Below are 8,491 nucleotides of genomic sequence, written 5' to 3'. Positions count from 1 at the left end.
AATCATGTAGAGCTAATATCTTACATTGTAAATTGGTACAGGAAATTGACCCCAAATCAATGATGCAACAACTACTATTGAATGTGAATAAGCCCAGCTATTACAATACCAAAAATAGTAATTTCTTTTAGGCAAAATGTAACATGACACACAATTTAAGTACATAACATAACCATGTCATTTGATTGTGCTAGGAAAGATTTATTGCTGCCAAACTACAACCTCTATTTTTGTTGCTTAGACTACTTTTAGTCCCATTTACTTCTTATCTTCATATGTAGCTTTGACCATAAATAAGATAAAAACAACTTGTTGGTTTCTTCTTTGAGATTGATTGCTAGAGAAAAGTATTCTTCCTTGAATAGAAAATGAAGTTATTCATGCATTGCAATAACAAAGATATGTAAATATTATTTGCTTTGTACTAGTTTTTTATAACTTTCTGACAAAGCATTACTAGAATTACTATAACATCTTTAATTTTTAAAGAAAATTAATGATTTAAAATGATCTGGACAGCTAACAAATGAGTAGAGACATTTTAAGGAGATTGTTTACCCTAAAAAAAAAAGTTTGACACAAGAAAAGAGAGGAATATTTACTTATATAAATGGAGCTTGGTTGTAAGAAGCATCATGCCAAGACAAATCCATTTCTTACATAAATACAGTAACGGGTATGTGCAGGATCATGGTGTGCCAAAAAGTGGTGATCTAAAAATTTTGTAGTTCTGAAATATCTCAAACCATTTCAAAATCAATTCCAACTTTTTTCACACCCACTCTGATACTAAATGAAAACAATTAGTATATTTATAAGGTCTACTATATATTTTGATACCAAACCTATATGGTCAACTTTAAAAAATCCTTAAAATGTGCTTTTGGCCTGTTTTAATGTGATTTTTACTTCAAACATGTAGCTGATGACTTCTTTTTCACCAAAATTTGATCAAATGAAAAGGGTTTCTTAAGAAAGTTCTTATCTTTCCATAAATGTATGGTTTGTCAAATTATCAATTTAGTAAGTAATTATTACTTAATTTCTAATGGAGTTACATATAAAGTTGTGACTGACACACCACTTGAAAAACAACTATAACTTTCAAATGGTATAATATTTTTTAAATCCAAAAGATGCATCACATTCTATGTTTCTTCTATTATAAGGGAAAAAAATAAAAAATTGAATTTTACAGAGTTTTGAATTAGTTAAGGTGGTCAGACACGGGAGTATTTTTATTCCAAAAATACTAAAGTGAAAAATTAATTAATTGTTATTTATTTAGAATAAAAATACCTAAAAATATGTGTCACATACAAGCACGAGTCTACTACTTATATCTAGAATATTATTAAAAAATATTATCATTTGATTTTGATTAAGGTGGTCAGACATACATCTACTTCTTATTTTTGTTCTGAAATTTTTTTAATATTGCATTAAAATTCAAAATTTTGACCAATCAATTTTTATTTTTTTGAGATAAATCCTAGTAATTTACAAACTAGATTCAATTTTCTAGAGATACTTTTCTCTCAACTTTCGATATAAAGTTAATAACAAGTAGAAAATTGTACATTAAGTTGACATAACCCTGATTTTCTAATTTTTTATTGCCACTTAAGAGCATAGTTTGGTTGACCATGATCCTGCACATACCCTAACATTAGTGTTTGTCTCTGATAATAGTGGTTCCAATTGAATAAAATGCCAGTCCACAATTTTGTGTCAGTATGGAGGAACTGGATCCTTGAATAGAATGTCTCATTGTTGCTTGTAGGTGCATCTAAAGTGGCAATAAACATACATAAACATCACTCGTAGAAGCAAAGAGTCATATGAGGAGAGTTATAGTGTTTATCATTAAATTTAATAGAAATTTGTTCGTACAAAATTCAGCCTTTCATTGTGTAGTTAAAGAAAATACGAATTCCTGCAACTTCTGCATATGCATGCATGCTCGTGCATATTGGTTTCAAAAGTAGGATTTTTTACTTTGAAATCTCTTTAAATATACGGTGGTATGTTCTATGCTAATCAATCTTCAAATCTAACACTAGAAAAATGACTTGCAAGTAGATAAAATGTTTTTTCTTCTTTGCAACAGTTTATGTTTACAAGACTACAAAACCTCAAGAATATAGTAGCTCTAAAACTATGATATTTTCAGATATACTTTTTCACTTACTCTGAATTGATTGAAGCAGCAAATGTAGGGAGGGTGGCTTTTTAGAAATATTTTAATTTTTGTACGGTTTCATAATTTTTTTCCTACAAGCTTGTCTTTCAACTTGTTCGCACTATTTTACATATAGTAATTAGTGAAGAAGCAGATGTTGTTAGTTTTATGAAGAAGGCAATGGCTGTAGCAACATAATTAATACATTTAGTAAACTTTTATCTGAATTTTACGTAGGAGTTCTATATCAATGAAATGTGATCCAACTGTAATATGAATAGGCCCAGCTATTACAATACCAACAGTAGTCAAGACAACCGAGTGGCAAATCAACCACATTGCTCTTTATGAGGATTACCTGGACTTACAATAGCTGTCTTGTTTACGATATCATCAAACCATGATACCTTCCATTATTATTGATGCCTCTTAATTATGTCATCATCGATATTTCTGGTCCATCCCATATGCCTTGTGAATCTTACTGATTGCCATTTGTAAACACAATCTTGAGCATAAAAAAAGGCATAATCTTGGACCAGTAGGTACAAGTGCTAGATAATAATAGGGTGCAACCATGCATGGCTTGGGCATAACTGGGCACAACACAAAACAAGGGAAATGAAATGTGAAAGGCATGTCTTTGCCTTCTATTTAATACTCTGGCAGGTGGATTGCTACTATTAGTATTATATTGTACTTTGTTTTTTTTTATCAAACTAATGTTTGCAATGTTGACCTTGTAAACTTGCTGTCTTAAAGCTTTTAACAATTCTAAATTTAATATTTAAAATGCTGGTGCTTGAATGTACAGTTAAAATTCATTATAGGAGAACAGTTGATCAGTACCCCAACATTATATATCGCTGTAGATTTATTTTTTTGAAATTTCTACATATGGTCAAAATCTGTTAATTATTATACCATAATGTGTAGTAATGGATAAGTTGTACAAATGCTCAAGAAATTGTGTAAAGTCATTTTTTTATGTGATTGTGGAATATGGACATAAAGTAATATCAAGTGGACAACCCATACATTGACATGTAAAGATCAATTCTCCAGAAATGTTCTGATATAATTTGCAAAAGCATAATAAAGTTTCAAAGTATTTCTCCAAAAATAAATTATTTGCACTGATCTATCAAACGTTATACTTTAGTATCAATCTTCATGTTTCGGGACATTGAGAGAACACTCATGAATTAATACAACAGTTACTTCTTTGGTCACTAATTACCTATCAAACCATTAATTTCTAGCGAAACAGAAACATAGAAATAATAATGAAGTATTATTATTTGTTGAGAGTGGAAGCTGCCGATCAAGCCCACAGTTTTAGGTGCTCTTTCATTTCTTCTCCTTTCTTCCCATTTGGCGATGGTAACCTCTCTTGATTCGTAGTAATTAGATGCTTAAGTCTAGGAACAACATTTACTAATCTTAGGCTTAATTGCTTCTTGTTAAACTAGAAACCCAAATGCACAAATCCTCTTATTTCTTGAAACTCCACATCTATTTCAGTCATAATGCTACCTCTATGATGAAATTCTTTGCTGCTTCTACTCATTGGATTTTGAACATGTAAAATCCAAGACTTGATGTAGTCCTTGTTGATGGGGAAAGTAGAGATATATGAATATTTTTTATGCGTGTATGAATAAACAAATCGCACACGCTGAATAAAGAATTAATTTTTCAAACAAGTGGAAAACATGACACTGTCTTTCCATGGTAGACATGGCGTTTGATATTAATGGATTACCTTTAATTTTTCTTATTTTAATACAATGTAGCCAAGTAGATTTTGACTTTCACATATGTGAACTGTGTTGTGATATGGTTTCAGTCATGTCTATTGTTTGGAATTTCTAGATTTCTTTAATGTAAATATGGTTGATAGGTGTTGGGTCTATAAATTATATATTTGTTTTGAAGGGTCGAAATATTATATGTATATGAAGAGCATGTTTATATGCATTGAATATTATTCTTTATAAATCTATTTGTTTGGATTTGGTTTTATATACATTGGCAAATATATGCATGAGGTAGTAAATAAATGTTATATGAAAAAGTATTAGTTGGCATTCAAAATTAAATTAGATATTTTTGTGATATATATATATATATATATAAGTAGACTATTTAGATATCAAGGTAAATGATATAGTATTAATAATAGACTATATTTGACAATGTAGAAATACTAATTTTTTATGATTATGCTCTTATATATAGTATATGTGAAACTTCAACTGACTTGTAAGTTTAAATATAGATGGCAAAATAAGGCTATCCATTCTAGAGAATATTTATATTTAATTAAGGATATTTATTAAGTCTTACATAAATTGCAACTTATCTACATTGTGATCCTTCACAATCTTGAAAAATAATTTAAAAATATAGATAATTAAATGAAATTAATATATTTATAGTTTGGAAATTTTATGCAAAAAAGAAGAAAGTATGTCATTGTGAACATCATTATTTTATTTCTTTATAATTTAACTTTAAAATTATTATACTAGCTTATACATATAAAATAAGCTGAGAGATATCCTTCTCTAAGTGCCTATTTTCATAATCTCATTCTATCTCTTTGACTTATTTTATTTTTATAAAATATATATAAGCTAATTTATTATTGAATTGATTAAAGAATAAAAAATGAAAGTCGCTGGATTCTTCTAATTTTGGCAGTCACAGGTGTTGTGGAATGCTTAAACAATATTTTAAAATAGACACAAAATCACCCACATAATGAGCTACTTGCTAGTACTATATTCCCAAATTCATTCTTGGTTTGTAACTGATGTGTTTGGTAAAGAAAGAAATCGAAAGATGCAACATATGACAGTATGTAACTGATCCACTGTTACTTTTTGTTTCTTTAAATTCTATTTTCACTTCACATTACAAACAGGTAAATGCCTATCAAATTTTTTGAAAAGTGCTTATTGTTTACATTGAAGATTGCTAACACTGTAGGAAGCCTCTTGGCTCAATTATGATATTGTAACTAATATAAATTAAGATGATTATATAATTATATAGTTATATAATTATACTATAAACTATTTACAAAAGACAAAAAATATTAAGACTAAATTGTTACTAATTCATTATGTTTTTATTTTCTTTTAGCAAAAGGTAAGGTTAATTATATTAATATATAAAAATATTACAAAAGTAGTGCAAAATGTATCAATAGGCTGTATTCAGTCATATTGTCAACTTTACACTGCTATATGACATTTCATCTTCCTAGGGACCTAAAAAATCTTAAACATGCCTATTATGTAAAATTGGGTAGATAGCTATTTTCATTTCATTATAATATGCATTTTATGCAATTATTAGACCTTGTCTTTAACATGATATATATTTGATCGAATTACTACATCCTGTCTTTATTATAATATACATTTTAATGTTTCTTATTATATTCATCATGCCTACAACACTTCTACCTCTTCTCTCCTAGTTTTTCAAGGATGGTCAAGCCTCTAAGTTGGAGATCATTTCATTTTATCCTTAATCTTACTATCATAGAATTCATAATATTATTTATCATTTCCTACATGTTGCCTATTAATCCATCCATTTTACAAAGCTCACTGATTTAGAGATATGGTGAACCACCTATACATCACATTATAAAAAAAGATACTATAAAAATGAAAAAAAGGAAATGAAAATGAATAAAGGAAGAGAGGAAACACACATTGAAAATGGGGATGCTAAATGAAAGAATTCTAAAGAAAATGACGCTTGTTATAAGAAAATAACAAACAAACAAAATTATAATAAATAAGAGTGAAGAGGTGAATTTTATATTCCAAAATCTATTGATATAAATATAAACTTCAAAAAAATTGATTTGGATGAATATGTAAAATAAGTAAAATTGGAGAAATGATGAAAGTCAATTATGTCTTATTGTATGCCATAGTATAGCCTATTTCATGCATTCTCATATCTGTGTCCATTTTTCATTTTCAATAGTTTATCATTTATATTACAAATGATTAAATATTGTGATATTTCATATCATTTTAAGATTAAAATATAAGAACTAATTACCTCCTGTCACCTTCTATGAAGTCTTCCTGGTAGTTTTTGATGAAGAACTATTACTTTATGACCAATATATGTGTAAATTGATGTATGGATTTATGAGTACTGTATTCTTCAGGTGTGGATACCAATTCAACACTGGGAGTTCTTGATGGCAGAAGTATAGGAATGTAATATCGCACATGTTGAAGAAAGTTTACAAAACATGAATACTGTGCCTTTCCGCTCCATACGCGGTCTGTGAAGAAAGGAAGAAGGGTTGTTTAGGTTTGTTTGTTTGTTTTAATTATTAATCGAAAGTTAATGACAAGAGCTCGAGATTTTAAAAGTCCATTGGCCGAGATTTAGTAGGTCTCTGACTACTAATTCTCCAAAAGTTTACAAACAATAAATTTGAGACGTGGCAAAAAATTCAGCCAGGAAATTCTTAGCAATCAAGGAGGAGAAACGGTAAATGTGTTTCTAAGTATGAGACTAATTTTGATTAAACTATCATAGTGTATTTGGTCATTGTATCTACCTAAAGGAATTTTCTAGGTTTATATATATATATATGGTCAATTGTAATGAAATTAAATATAATAACATTGAAATAGTTTTAACAAAATGGCTTAGTACTTGTTTTAGTTTTAGTCTAAATATAATTTTCATTTAATAAATTTATTATAGTATATAGACTACTTAAATTAATATTTGTATATTATATAATATTTTTCTAATAATAATATTTATAATAGTATATCTTAAAAGATTGTATAATATAAGTATATATAATATTTTTAATTGAATGATAAAATTTATTTTATAAAATATAATATTAAAAATACATTATTAAATTTTTTTTAAATCTATGAAAGTATCATGTTTTATAATCTAAGTTAAAATGACATAAATCACATTATTAAAAATGTAATCGTTAAGAACTATCATCAATCCATAAAATCCAACCCATATACGAATTAAAATGATTCAACTATCAAATGATATAAAAATATTTTATAGAAATTATTAATAAGATTTTATATATGTTTAGAACAAAGGTTTAATTTCATTAAACATAAGCATTAGGATAGTTTATTATTTTGAAATTTTTAATTATTGAATATCAAAGAGAGCATAACAACACAAGAAACCAAGGAAACTATAAAGCTTTATCTTGGTCCACAAGTTGAACCAGCCGCTGAGAGAAATCAAGGGGAAGCATCCTATGATCAAGAGTATTCCAAGCTGGCCTTTGTTCAGAGGCCCATTTAGCTAGACAATCAGCCACACCATTCCACTCACGAGGGATATGCATAAAAGACACAGAATCCAGAGAATTGCATAACTGAATGATCTGCTGAATAACTAGAGCCAAATGCCAATCCACATGCACAAGGTTCCTTTTATTCAATAAATTCACAACCACCTACAAGTTAGTCTCACAGATGATTCTTTTCTAGCCATGTTGACAATACTGTTTCACTGAAACTAAGATAACCAAGGCTTCCATGCAGTTATTAGTATGGTAACCCTTGTATATAGAAAAAAAAACTAAATATCACCAAAACTATCATGCCTAACTCCCCCAATACCAACTAGACCAGGATTTCCTTGAGAAGAACCATCAGTGTTGATTTTAAAAATGTCGACCTCAAGAGGAGACCAATGTCCCTAATGATTAACACGCTGAGAGTGTTTCTTAGCTCTATTCCCAAAGCAGGTGTGGGGAACTAAGGGAGTGCAACCCTAAAGAGGAAAGGAGAGGCGAGAGTAACTACCAACATCTCTAGGATTTGAACGAGCCCACCAATGCCACATTTAGCTAGGAGTGTTTCCTAAAGAGAATTAACAAATTTTCCCCACAGGTGCCTAATCTCAAACTACAAATCATGAAAGATCCTCCTATTCCTCTCAAGCCAAACATGCCATAAAATAAGGGAAGGGCCGATAATCCAAGAAATCTAAAGAAAAGAAGTCTTGGAAGAGGAATGGCCCAAATGGTCCTAGAATTCAAATAAAGAGGAAACATGCTAATGTGTGCATCCCCACACACTCCACTAGAGTGCCAAATCTATTTGGCAAAGGGGCACTAGAAAAAAAGGTGAGATACAATCTCTTCACTATTGTGGTAGAGAACATAGATGGAGGGCCCCTGCAAACCTCGCTTGTAGAGATTATCCCAAGTAAGACAATGATTGTAAACCAGCATTCAGAGGAAAAAGTTACACTTAGGCCATGAAAAAC

The sequence above is a fragment of the Cupressus sempervirens genome, chromosome 5 (genome assembly GCF_028749045.1).
Source record: "Cupressus sempervirens isolate cs-2001-9-10 chromosome 5, ASM2874904v1, whole genome shotgun sequence".
NCBI lineage: Eukaryota > Viridiplantae > Streptophyta > Pinopsida > Cupressales > Cupressaceae > Cupressus > Cupressus sempervirens.
Note: the sequence above shows the minus strand (reverse complement) of the source record.